We start from the raw sequence: 14,582 nt of genomic DNA on the forward strand, positions 1-14,582 counted from the left end.
GGAAATCACCACACTTTCCCTTCCCCACTCACCTTTACTACTTTCTGCCAGATATTCAAATGAGTTCAATCATAAAGAGATTCTCCCCTTTAACTCTTTTTCTTTTTGGGCTAATTAACATTTAGATCTTTTTTTCTCACAATACATAAATTTACTTGTTTCTTGAGGCCCATCTAGAAAAATTAAAATTCAGCCAAGGCATCAACATATCATAGGAACTGTTTCCCAATTTCCATGGCAGAGGATAGCACATGGAAAATTCTTAGGAGCTGTAAGCAATTCAGATAAAAGGCTAAAAAGAGGGAGGCTGGATTCATATATTCCTCTTTGAACCTCAAGGGCACACAGTTGAGTTAATCCTACTTCTTTGTCATCGCATGCTATCTCCACAGGCTCACAGAAGCTCTCATCCTTGTTTAATATATTTTTTTCTCTTCACCCCCATCCCCATTCCCATTTTCCTTCCTCCTGTAGAGGCACTCATTCCATTTTGTTTAATATATATCAGGTATATATGTATCTCTAAAAAATTGTAATATTTGCTTGCATCTTTATACATTTTAATCCAGATAAATGATCCTACGTCATTGCTCAAATTCCATTTCTTATTTTTTTACTCAGCACTGAATTTTTAGATGTATCCATGTTGCTGCATGTATATTTAAGTCATTACTTCTGACTGCAATGGAATATTCTAATACATTCTTCCAGTGTCCTTTATCCATTTTCTAGTAATAAACACTTAGTTGCCGGCTACCAGAAAGATGGATTGAGTATTCTAATATATATGATGGGTTTCTCTGGAGTAAATAAACAGGAGTGTACATTTTGGCTCAAATAGTATATACAGATCAGATTTCCCTCTATGCTGCCAGACTGCTTTTCCAAATAGCTGTGCCAGTCTGGACTCTCTTGGGAAGTGTATTCCTTTTGTTGTTTACTTTTGCTTTTGTTTTTGAGACAAGGGCACACTGTCACCCAGGCTGGAGTACAGTGGTGCAAACGTAGTTCACCCAGCCTCACCATCCCAGGCTCCAGCGATCCCCCACCTCAGCCTCCTGCCTCAGCCTCCCTAGTAGCTGGGACCACAGGCATGCACCACCACACCTGGCTAATTTTTTGATTTTTTTGTAGAGACAGAGTCTTGTTGTGTTGCCCAGCCTGGTCTTTAACTCCTGGGCTGAGCAATCCTCCTGCCTTGGTCTCCCAAAGTGCTGGGATTACAGGCATGAGCCACTATGCCCAGACAAGAATGTATTCTTAACCAGCATTTGTATCATCTAACCTTCTACTTATTGTCAATCTGAACTGTGTAAATTAGGAACTTTAAAATTATCATTTATCTAATTGTAACCCTAATAGGTTCATTTGCCCGATGTGCAGTGGGTCAATAAACTGAGACACTTGGGATACAGCAGAGACAGAGTTTAATACTTGTAGGGCAGCTGAATGAGGAGACCAGAGGAAACTTCAACTATGTCTCCCCAAGAGTTTTGGGGTTGTTTTTAAGAGGTATTAACTGGGGTTGAAGTGTGGGAATCACTGATTAGACGAGAAGCTCAGAGTGATACCTTGGGACAGGGAGATGAAGAAACCACATTTTTTGTTCTAAGTCTGTTTCTGGGTGGGTGGGGGATCTTCACACTGGTTGGCCTCAGACCTGCTGGAATTTGAAAACGCCATAAGCTCTTGAGCAAGAAGCTCCTATCACTCTAGCATCAGAAATTCTATCTATAGGCACAATGGGGAAGCAGGTACCAGGTGGCCAGCATCCTAAATGACTCTCAGCAGCTGCAGAGAAGTGAGTCAAAGTGCACCAGTGCACTCTGAATAATGCCTAACTATAATTCTGCCTAAAGCCTGGCTTATAATTCTTGTTAACCCAGTGAGAGTGGTTCCATAACTACTATTGAACTTGATATCTATCTATCTATCTATCTATCTATCTATCTATCTATCTATCTATCTATCTTTTTTTTTGGAGACAGGGTCTCACTCTGTAACCCAGGCTGGAGTGCAGTGGTGCAATCTCGGCTCACTGCAACCTCCATCTCCTAGGCTCAAGTGATCCTCCCACCTCAGCCTCCAGAGTAGCTGAGAACACAGGTGTGTGCCACCATGCCCATTTAATTTTTTGTTTTTTGTAGAGATGAGATTTTACCATGTTGCCCAGGCTGGTCTTAAATTCCTGGGCTCAAGTGACCTGCCATTTTGGCCTCCCAAAATGCTGGTATTTCAAGTGTGAGGCACTGTGCCAGGCCCTCATCTCTTTTTACACATGCTAACAATTTGGGTTTCCTCTTCCATGACTTGCCAATTCATATATTTCCCCCATTTTTCTACTTGTTTTCTGTCTTGTTCTCATTGATTTACGGGTATTGCTCATGTACTCTAGATCAGGATGTCCAATCTTTTGGCTTCCCTGGGCCACACTGGAAGAATAATTGTTTTGGCCTACACATAAAATACATTAACACCAACAATAGCTGATGAGCTAAAAAAAAAAAAAAAATCACAAAAAATCTCGCGTTTTAGGAAAGTTTATGAATTTGTGTTGGCCTGCATTCAAACTGTCCTGGGCCACATGCAGCCCATGGACCACAGGTTAGACAAGCTTGCTCTAAATAGTAATAATCCCTTGACATTCTTAGACATTTGTTGGAGTGCAGAAAATGATTCTTTAAAACATGGTACTTGGGCATGCTGAGTGCTTCTGAAAATTGAAAGGCCTCAGAAATAAGCCTCGGAATCAATTTAAAATTGTCTTGGGTCTCCCGCCCCCAGCACAAGGAAACAGGGAAAGACTCTCTGGAATTTCCTTATCTGACCAAGAAAGCTTCTTAACAACAACAGCAAAGCAAAACAAGAAATCTCTCTCTTTCTGTCTGTCTGTCTGTCTCTCTCTCTCTTTCTCTCTCTCTCTCTCTCTCTCTCACACACACACACAAATTGCCTTCTCTCCCCGATCCTCCACCCCACCCTTACCTCCTTACCTATTGTGGAAAAGACAGAAGAATGCAGCCACATCTGGATGGACTTTTCCACAAGATAATGCCTGCTTCTCAGGCTCATTCAAATTCCAAAGGGAATTACTTATAAGTTAATTTCTGCCTTGGGTCCATTCATTCTCCCTAATAATTATTTACTGCCCCTCAGAAGAATTGTCTATATTTCCCCATCTCCCCCTTCCCCTATGAAAAAGGATATAGAAGCATCTGTACTCCACAGCATGGTGGGTAATTACTCTGTGATTTCCCCGCCAGGCACATTAATACATTTGGATGCCTTTTCTCCTATTAATCTTGGACTTTTGTCAGTTGATTTTCAGGGAACCTTCAGAGAGCAAAGGGAAAGTTTGCTCTTGCCCACTAAAACTTGCAACCGTCCACAGTCTGTCATCTATCTTTTAATTTTATGGTGTCCTCTGTTGAACAGAAATCTAATTGTGCTAGAGTCAAAGCTATGTTTTTCTCCTTTTACAGTGCATTTCGACCCTGTTGAAGTAAGGTATTCCAATCCTAACTCACAAACATATCTTTCCATATTTTCTTTATAAGATTTTAGCTTTACCTCTCACTTTTAGGTCTTCAGTTCATTTAAACTTTATTTTCATATATGGTATGAGCTAGGAATCCAAATTTATTTTTCTCCACCTAGTGATTCTGTTTTCCTCAGTACCATCTACTAATAATCTATTCTTTCCTCATGATGAGATACCACCTCTATCATATGCCGACTTCACATTAATATGTGAGATATTCTGAGTTCCTTTTCTCTCTCATTGGCAGTTTCTATTTCTATGACAAACCTCACTTTTTATTTTCGATTGCTCATATCTGAAAAAGTATCCCTCTTTCTCTTCTTTTGTAAATTTGTCTTTTCATGTACCTTTATTTTTCTGTATAATTTTATAATCAATTTGTCAAAAGCTCCAAAACAATTTTATCAGGAAATTTATTAAAAAGACTTTGAATACATTCCTTAATTCGAAAGCAGCTATCATCTTTGAAATTCTACAGCTCCCCATAAATGAGCATGGTATATGGTACTATTGATAAAGGAGCTAAAAGAAATTATTTAGACAGATAGTGAAGGTAAGAGAGTCCTTGGCAGAGCTTCCCTTTTAACAAAAAGTAGCCCCCAAAATCATTTGTTTTCTAACAAAGAGCAGCCTGAAAAATAGAGCTGTAGACATAGATAAGGAAGCTGGAAGCTTGCACGGGTGAATGTCAGCAGCAGCGCCGATAGAGAAGGGCTACCTGAGGGCCAGATATGTTCAACATGGAGGCTCTATTTTCCCTTTTCTTTGTCACCACGTGTACAGTAAAGGAAGAGGCAACATGGCACCAGCCAGTTAGAGAACCCATCTGCATAATAAAAGATTAAGGTGGGGTGGCCAGATTTTCACATGCTTTGCAAATGGCACACCTAGTCCGAACCAGTTCTCTAAATGTATCTGATACAGAATCAGATTTTAAATTAAAATGTTTATCTACAATAAAAGAAATTGACTGGTTAACCAGTTTTTCACATGTTATGCAAATGGCACATTTGGTCCAACCAATCTTTCGTGCCCTATGTAAATCAGACACTCCTTCTTAAGCTCATCTATAAAACCCCTTGTATTTCGCTGCAGACCAGAAAACCCACTTGGAGAGAGCTTTTCTCTTTCTTTTGCCTATTGAACCTCTGTTCTTAACCTCACTCCCATTGTGTGTCCACATCCTTGATTTCCTTGGCATGAGACAATGAACCTTGGGTATTACCCCAGACAAATGATGTCACTTCACTATCTTATAATATCTTCTTTTGTATCTTTCAAAAATTTCTCCTAAAATATTCTCCATAAACGTCTTGTGCATTCTTATCCTATTATCTCCTAGATCTTTTAGAATTTTTTTTTGCTAATATGAATGTGATCTTATTCACTATTATCTAGTCAATTTCTTTTATTGTAGATAAATATTTTAATTTAAAATTTCATTCTGCATCAAATACATTTGAAGAACTTTATTAATTTGAATAGTTTATGGATTATTTCAGTTTTTTTCTATCAATATCATCTATAAGCAATGGTATTCTTTTTTCTTTTTTTGAGAGAGTCTCGCTCTGTCGCCCAGGCTGGAGTGCAATGGCCTGGTCTCGGCTCACTGCAACCTCCGCCTCCCAGGTTCAAGCAATTCTCTTGCCTCAGTCTCCCGAGTAACTGGGATTACAGGCATGCACCACCATGCCCTGATAGTTTTTGTATTTTTAGTAGAGATGGGGTTTCCCCATGTTGGCCAGGCTAGTCTCAAACTCCTGATCTCAGGTGATCCACCCATCTCGGCCTCGCAAAGTATTGGGATTACAAGTGTGAACCACCGCACTCAGCCATCAATGGTATTTTCAGCTCTTCCATTTACTTCTTATACTTTCATTTCTTTTGTCTTGTTGCACTGTCCAGGACCATAATGGATGGATATATAGGCTGACATATATCAATTGGCTTGAGTTGTTTGGTGATATTCACCAGATCTATATTTTGCTATTTTATGGATATTATTTTCAATTTCTGAGGTAAGTATAATAAATTCTCAAACTATAATTGTTAATTTACCTAGTTGTCCACACAGTTCTGTCTGTGATTGTTTTCTATATTTTAACTACATGTTGTTTGGTGTATATTCCTACTGGTTCATTTCTCCTTAGCCCCTTGTTCCTTTTACCAGTATATATATTTCATACCTTTATGATTTTTCTTTTTATCTTATAAAAATATGAAATTCTTGGAATATTTGAAAGAGCTGAGTTTTAAAATGATCTAGACTGATTTGTGTGTGTAATTTCATTTCTTTGATATTTATAAGACCACTCAGCTGTTCTATATCTTCTTGAGTTAGTTTTGGTCAACTTTTGCTTTTGTTTTTTTAGTAGACTTTATTTTTTAGAGCAGTTTTAGGTTCACAGCAAAGTTGAGCAGAAGGTACAGAGATTTCCCATATACTCCCCATACACGCTGATATGGTTTGGATACTTAGGCCCTCCAAATCTCATGCTGAAATGTGACCCCTATGTGGAGATGGACCAAGTGGGAGGTGTTTGGGTCATGGGGGAAGATCCTTCATGAATGACTTAGTACTCTCTTCACAGTAACAAGGGGGTTCTCACTCTATTAGTTTGCAGGAGAACTGGTAGTTAGGGAGTCTTGGCACCTCCTCCTCTCTCTTGCCCCCTCTCTGACCATGTGACACACCTGCTCCCTTTTTGCCTTCTGCCATGTGTAAAAGCTTCCTGAACCTTCACTAGAAGCAGATGCTGGTGCCATGCTTCTTGTATAGTCTGCAGAACAATGAGCCAAATAAACCTCTTTCCTTTATAAATTACTCAGCCTCAGGTATTTCTTTATAGCAATGCACAATGGACTAAGACAGATGCATACGTCCTCTATGACCAACATCCCCCATCAGAGTGACACAATTGTTACAACTGATGAACCTACACTGACACACCATCATCACCTAAAAGTTTGCAGTTTACATTAGGGTTCAGTCACTCTTGGTGTTGTGCATTCTGTGGGTTTGGACAAATGTATATACTATTATAGTATCATACAGAATAATTTCACTGATTTTTAAATTCTCTGTTCTCTGCCTGTTCATGCCTTCCTCTCTCCCACTAAGCCCTGGCAACCACTGATTTTTTACTGTTATCACAGTTTTGTCTTTTCCAGAATGCCGTACAGTTGAAATCATACGGTATATAGACTTTGCAGGTTTTTATGCGGACATGTTTTTTGACTCCTTTGGGCAAATACCAAGGAACAAGATTGCTGGATCATATGCTAAGACTATGTTTAGTTTTATAAGAGACTGCCAAATTATCTTCCAAAGTGGCTGTACCATTTCACATTCTTAAGAGCAAAGAATGAGAGTTCCTGTTACTCTACATCTTCACTGGTATTTGGTGTTCTCAGTGTTCTAGATTTTGGCTGTTCTAATAGGTGTATATGGTACCTCACTGTTGGTCTAATTCACATTTTCCTAATACCGTATGATACGGAGCATCTTTTCATATGCTTATTTGCCATCTATTTATCTTCTTTGGTGAAGTGTCTGTTGACAGCTTTGGTATTTTTTTGATCAAGTTTTTGTTTCCTTATTTTTGAGTTTCAAGAGTTCTTTGTATGTGTTGGATAGCACTCCTTTATCAGCTGTTTTTTGCAAATATTTTCTCTCCATCTGTGGCTTGTCTTCCCATTCTCTTGACAGTGTCTTTCACAGTATAGAAATTTTTAATTTTAAGGAAGTCCAGCTTATCAAGTCTTTCCTTCATGGATCATGCCTTTGGTCTTGTATCTAAAAAGTCATCTCCAACCCCAAGGTCATCTAGATTTTCTCCTATGTTATCTTCTAATAGTTTTTTAGTTGTGCATTTTACATTTAGGTCTGTGATTCATTCTGAGTTTTTGTGAAAGGTGTAAAGCTTGTGTCTAGATTCATTTTTCTTGCATGTGGATGTCCAGTTGTTTCAGTACCATTTGTTGAAAAGACTACGTTTACTCCATTGAATTGCTTTTGCTCTTTTGTCAGAGATCAGTTAACTATATTTACATTGGTCAAATTCTAGGCTCTCTATTCTATTCCACTGATCTATGTGTCTATTGTTTAGCCAATACTACATTGTCTTGGTTACTCTAGCTTTACAGTAAGTCTTCAAAAATTATAGAGCCAGTCCTCCACTTCAGTTCTTCTTGAATATTAAAGTAGCTCTTTGGCTATTCTGGGCCTTTTCCCTCTTAAAATAAACTTTAAAATCAGTCTGTCAATATTCACAGAATAGCATACTGGGATTTTGATTGGGATTGCATTGACTCTATAGATCAAGTTGGGAAGAATTGGAATCTTTATATATACACACATATATATGTATATGTATACACATATATATGTATATGTATACACACATATATATGTATATGTATACACACATATGTATATGTATACACACATATATATGTATATGTATACACACACATATATGTATATGTATACACACATATATATGTGTATATGTTTGGCTAAAGAATAGACACATAGATCAGTGGAACAGAATAGAGAGCCTAGAATTTGACCCCCATATAGTTAACTGATCTCTGACAAAAGAGCAAAACACATATATATACACATATATACACACATATGTGTGTGTATATATATATATGGAATCTTCATATATGTGTATATATATACACACATATATGAAGATTCCATATATATATATACACATATATATACACACACATTTCTTTATAGCAATGCACAATGGACTAAGACAGATGCATATGTCCTCTATGACCAACATCCCCCATCAGAGTAACACAATTGTTACAACTGATGAACCTACACTGACACACCATCATCACCTAAAAGTTTGCAGTTTACATTAGGGTTCACTCACTCTTGGTGTTGTGCATTTTGTGGGTTTGTACAAATGTATATACCATTATAGTATCATACAGAGTATGTGTATGTACTATATGTGTATATATATGAAGATTCCAGTTCTTCCCAACTTGATGTATAGATTCATATATATATGTATGTCTGTGTGTGTGTGTGTGTGTATATATATATATATATATATATATATATATATATATATATATAGCTTAGGCTTAAGCTATCCTCCTGCCTTAGCCTCCTGAGTAGCTCCAATTACAGGCGTGTGCCACCATGCCCAGCTAGTTATTTTATTTTTTGTAGAAATGGAGGCTTGCTATTTGCCCAGGATTGTCTCAAACCCTCTCCTCAAGTGATCCTCCCACTTTGGCTTTGCTTCCCAAAGTGGTGGCATTACAGGCATGAGCACTGAGCCCAGTCTAGAACTGAAATCTTGACAACATTGAGTCTTTCTATCAATGAACATGAAATATCTCTCCATCTATTTAGTTCTCTGACTTCTTTCATCAGAGTTTTGTAGTTTTCTACTATAAATCTTGCAAATATTTTGTTAAATTTATATCTAAGTATTTTATTTTGTGGGGTACCAATATAAATGGCATTACATTTTTAATTTCAATTCCATTTGTTCATTGCTAATTTATAAGAAAGTAACTGGCTTTTGTGTATCAATCTTACACCCTGCAACCTTGCTATAATTTCTTATTAGTTCCAGAATTTTTTTTTTTGCCTATTCTTGAAGATTTTCTACATAATCACGTCAGCTGCAAACAAAGACAGTTTTATTTCTTCCTTTCTAATCCACATACCTTCTATTTCCTTTTCATGTCTTATTGAATTAGCAAAAACTTACAGCATAATGCTGAAGAGGAGTGCTAAGAGAGAACAGCCCCGCCTTGTTCCCATTCTTAATTGGAAAGTATCTAGTTTCCACCATTAAGTATGATGTTCACTGTAGGGTTTTTTCCAGGGGATTGGGGGTATTATTTAACAAGTTGAGAAAGTTTCCCTCTATTCCTAGTTTGTCTAGAGTTTTTATCACAAATGAGTAGTAGATTTTGCCAAATGCATTTTCTACATCTATTGATAGAATTGTGTGATTTTTCTTTTTTAGCCTATTGGCATAATGGATTACATTAATTAATTTGTAAATGTCGAACCACCCTTGCAAACGAGATAAATTCCACTGGGTTTTTTCAGGGGGTGGGGGTATTATTTAACAAGTTGAGAAAGTTTCCCTCTATTCCTAGTTTGTCTAGAGTTTTTATCACAAATATTAGATTTTGCCAAATGCATTTTCTACATCTATTGATAGAATTATGTGATTTTTCTTTTTTAGTCTATTGACATAATGGATTACATTAATTGATTTGTAAATGTTGAACCATCCTTGCAAACCTGAGATAAATTCCACTTGGTATGGCGTATAATTCTTTTTATACATTGTTGGATTCAATTTGCTAATATTCTTTTGAGAATTTTTACATCTATGTTCATGAGAGATATTGGTCTGTAGTTTTCTTGTAATATTTTTCTCTGGTTTTGGTATTAAGTTAACGCTGGCCTCATAAATGAGTTACTAAGTATTCCTTCTGTTTTTGTCTTTTGAAAGAAACTGGTATAATTTATTCCTCAAACGTTTGGTAGAATTCACTTGTGAACCTATCTGAGCTTGGTGCTGTCTGTTTGGAAGGTCATTAATTATTGATTCAGTTTCTTTAATAGATATAGGCCTATTCAGATTGTTTTTATCTTCTATGAGTTTTGGCAGATTGCGTCTTTTAAGAAATTGATCCATTATCAAATTTGTAAGCATAGAGTTGTTCATAGTATTCCTTTATTATCTTTTTGATGTCCATGGGATCTGTAGTGATGTTACCTCTTTCATTTCTGATATGAGTAATTTGTATCCTCTCTATTTTTTTCTTAGTTAGCTTGGATAGAGGCTCATTAATTTTATTTATCTTTTCAAAGAACCACTTATAGTGATTTTCTTTTCTTTCTTTTTTTTTTTTTTTATTGAGATGGAGTTTCATTCTCGTCGCCCAGGTTGGAAAGCAATGGTGCAATCTTGGCTCACTGCAACCTCTGCCTCCTGGGTTCAAGCAATTCTCCTGCCTCAGCCTCCTGAGTAGCTGGGATTACAGGTGCCCACCACCACACTTTTGTATTTTTAGTAGAGACGGGTTTCATCATGTTGGCCAGGCTGGTCTTGAACCCCTGACCTCAGGTGATCCACTCACCTTGGCCTCCCAAAGTGCTGGGATTACAGGCATCAGCCACTGCAGCCAGCCAGTGGTTTTCTTTATAATTTTACTTTTTCACATGTTTTGCACAAATTTTTAATTTTACTAATTTCTCTTCTAATTTAGTTTATTTCTTTTCTTCTGTTTACTTCGAATTTAACTTGCTTTTTTTTTCTAGTTTCCTAAGGTGAAAGTGTAGAGGACTAACTTTAGATCTTTCTTCTTTTGTAATATATTCATTCAGTGCCATAAATTTGCCTCTAAGCACTGCTTTTGCTCCATTCCACAAATTTTAATGTTGCATTTTCATTTGTTTATAAATTTTAAAATTTCTCTTGATATTTTTTTCTCTGACCCATGTTCTATTTAGAAGTGTGTTGTTTAATCTCCAAGTATTTTGGGATTTTTTAACTATCCTTCCATTATTGATTTCTAGTTTAATTCCATTGTGGTCTCAGTACAGACACTATATAATTTCCATTTTTTTTAAGTTTGTTAAGGTGTGTTTTTTTGGCCCAGAATGTGGTGTGTCTTGGTGGATGTTGAATGTTAGCTTGAGAAGAATGTGTATTCTATTGTTGATGTCAATTATATCTAGTAGATTAGTGGTGCTGTTGAGTTCACCTATGTCCTTGCTGATTTTTTTGCCTACTGGATATGTCCATTTCTGAAAGAAGGGTGTTAGAATTTCCAATCGTAAGAATGTGTTCATTTATATCTCCTTGCAGTCTATCAGTCTTGCCTTACATATTTTGATGCTCTGTTGTTAAGTGCATACACATTGAGGATTGTGATATCTTCTTGGATAATTGACCCCTTTATTATTATGTAATGCTCATCTTTATCCCTGATAACTTTCTTTGCTCTGAACATCTGCTCTGTGTGCAATTAATATAGCTATTCCCACTTTCTTTTGATGAGTGTTAGCATGGTATATCTTTCTCCATCCATTTATTTTTAGTCTATATGTGTCTTTATATTTAAAGTGGCTTCCTTGTAGACAACATATAGTAGGGTTCTATTTTTTTATCCATGCTGACAATCTCTGTATTTTAACTGGTGCATTTAGACCACTGACATTCAAAGTGATTATTGATATAGTTAGATTAATATCTACCATATTTGTTACTGTTTTCAATTGGTTGCACTTGTTCTTTGTTCCTATTCTTGTTTTACAGTCTTTTTCTACTTTTTGTGGTTTTAATTGAGCATTTTATATAATTCCTTTTTTTCTTATTTTTTACTTTTTTTAGTGGTTGGCCTAGAATTTACAATACATATTTATGGCAACTAATCTATTTATTCACAGCTAATTCAAGATCACTTTCAAATAACACTATAGTGTTTCACATGTAGAGGAAGTACCTTATAATAATGAAATAATCTTAATTCCTCACTCCCATCCCTTGTATTAATGGTGTTATTCATCTCACTTATACATAATGAATACACTGTTGTTATTACTACTTTGAGCAAACTGTTACATGTCAGATTAATTAAAAATAAGAAAAATAAAAGTTTTTATTTTATTTTTGTCAAGTTATTCTCTGATGCTTTTTTTTTTTTTTTTGAGACAAGGTCTCACTCTGTTGCTCAGGCTGGAGCACAGTGGCTTGATCATGGCTCACTGCAGCCTTAACCACCCCAGGCTCAGATGATCCTCCCACCTCAGCTTCCTGAGTAGCTGGGACTACAGGCATGTGCCACAACACCCAGATAATTTTTTTGTTTTTTGCAGAGACCAGGGTTTTACCATATTGCCCAGGCTGGTCTCTAACTCCTAGGCTCAAGCAATCCTCTTACCTAGGCCTTTCAAAATGTTGGGATTAAAGGCATGAGCCATTGTGCCCAGCTTTGAATTTTTTTTTTTTTTGAGACAGAGTCTTGCTCTGTTGCCCTGGCTGGAGTGCAGTGGCATGATCTCGGTTCACTGCAACCTCCACCTCCCAGGTTCAAGTAAATCTCCTGCCTCAGCCTCCCAAGTAGCTGGGATTACAGGCACACACCACCACGCCCACGCCTGGCTAATTTTTGTATTTTTAGTAGGGGTTTCACCATGTTGGCCAGGCTGGTCTCGAACTCCTGATCTCAGGTATCTGCCTGCCTTGGCCTCTCAAAGTGTTGACTTTTTTTTTTTTTAATGTAGGTTCAAGTTTCTGGCCTAACAATTTTCCTTCTCTCTAAAGAAATTCTTTTAACATTTCTTGCAAAGCAAGTTTACTGGCAATAAATTCCCCCAATTTTTGTTAGTCTGAGAAACTATTTCTCTTTCACCTTTGAAGGACAATTTCACAGAATACAGAAATCTAGGTAGATGGAGTTTTCTCTCAGAGGACTTTAAACATTTTACTCAATTCTCATCTTACTTTTCTGTTTCTGAGAAGTTTCATGTAATTCTTATGTTGCTCCTCAATAGGAAAATTTTGCTCATTATTTTCCTTTGGCTTCTTTCAGGACTTTTTCTTTACTTTTGATTTTCTGTAGTTTTGAGTATGATACACCTTGGTGGAGTTTTCTGGACATTTATCCTGTTTGGTGTTTTCTCAGCTTCCTGGGTCTGTGTTTTTATGTCTGATTAATTTCAGAAAATTCTCAGCCATTATTGCTTCAAATATTTCTTCTGTTCGATTCTCTCTTTCTTCTCCTTCTGAAATTCCCATTACACGTATTTACATCTCTGTAGTTGTTCCACAGCCCTTGGATATTTTGTCCTGTTTGTTTGTTCTGTCTTTTTTCTATTTGCTTTTCAGTTTTGGAGATTTCTATTGAAAAATCCTCAAGGTCAGAGATTCTTTCCTCAGCTATGTCCAGTCTACTAATAAACACATCACAGAAATTCTTTATTTCTTTAAAAATGTTTTTTAGCTCTAGCATTTATTTCTGTCTCTTTCTCAAGATTTTGGTCTTTTTGCTTACATTGCCTAACTGTTCTTGCATGCTTTTTAATTTGTCCACTAGAGCCCTTAACATGTTAATCATAGTTATTTTTAATTCTCGGTATTATAATTCTAACATCCTGCCATATCTGAGCCTGGTTTTGAGGCTTGCTCTGTCTCCTCAAATTGTTTTTTTTTTCCTTTTAATAGGTCTTGTAATTTTTTTTAAAAGCCAAACATGACGTATTGGGTAAAAAGAATTGCTATAAAGAGGCCAAAAAAAAAAAAAAAACAATAAAGCATGTCTACAAGATCTAGAAAATAGCCTCAAAAAGGCAAATTTAACAGTTATTTAAATTGTGCTGAAGAGGAGGTAGAGAGATCCGGATAGACTATTTATTTAAAGGGATAGTAACAGAATATTTTCCAAACCTGGAGAAAGATATCAATATTCAAGTAAAAGAAGATTATAGAACACCAACCAGATTTAACCCAAAGAAATCTATGTCAAGGCACTTAATAATCAAACTCCCAAAGGTCAAAGATAAAGAAAGATTCCTGAAAGCAGCAAGATAAAGAAACAAATAACATACAAAGGAGCTCCAATATGTTTGGCAGCAGACTTCTCAGCGGAAAATTTTTGGCCAGGAACGAGTGGCATGACATATTTAAAATGCTGAAGGAATAAAAACTGTATTCTAGGATAGCATATCCAGTGAAAAAAATCCTTCAAACATAAAGGCAAAATAAAGACTTTCCCAGACCTGTTTGCTTCACTGCTGAATTTTATCAAATATTTAAAGAACTAGTATCAGTCTAGTGGAACTATTCTGAAAAATAGAGGAGAAGAGACTACTCCCAAACTCATTCTATGAGGCCAGTATTACTCTGATACCAAGATCAGAAAAAGACACATCAGAAAACAAAACTACAGACCAATATCCCTGATGGACATTGGTGCAAAAACCCTCAACAAAATACTAGCAAACCAAATTTAACAACACATTAAAAAAAAGATC

At 36.4% G+C, this 14,582-nt stretch overlaps 1 long non-coding RNA gene across 1 annotated transcript in view; it reads left to right on the forward strand.

Annotated features, from left to right (window-relative positions):
• LOC109029124 (uncharacterized) overlaps window positions 1-14,582 on the forward strand; it is a 74,616-nt gene that overhangs the window by 235 nt on the left and 59,799 nt on the right. The window lies entirely within an intron of this gene.

This window comes from Gorilla gorilla, chromosome 1 (assembly GCF_029281585.2).
Source record: "Gorilla gorilla gorilla isolate KB3781 chromosome 1, NHGRI_mGorGor1-v2.1_pri, whole genome shotgun sequence".
Classification (NCBI taxonomy): Eukaryota; Metazoa; Chordata; class Mammalia; order Primates; family Hominidae; genus Gorilla; species Gorilla gorilla.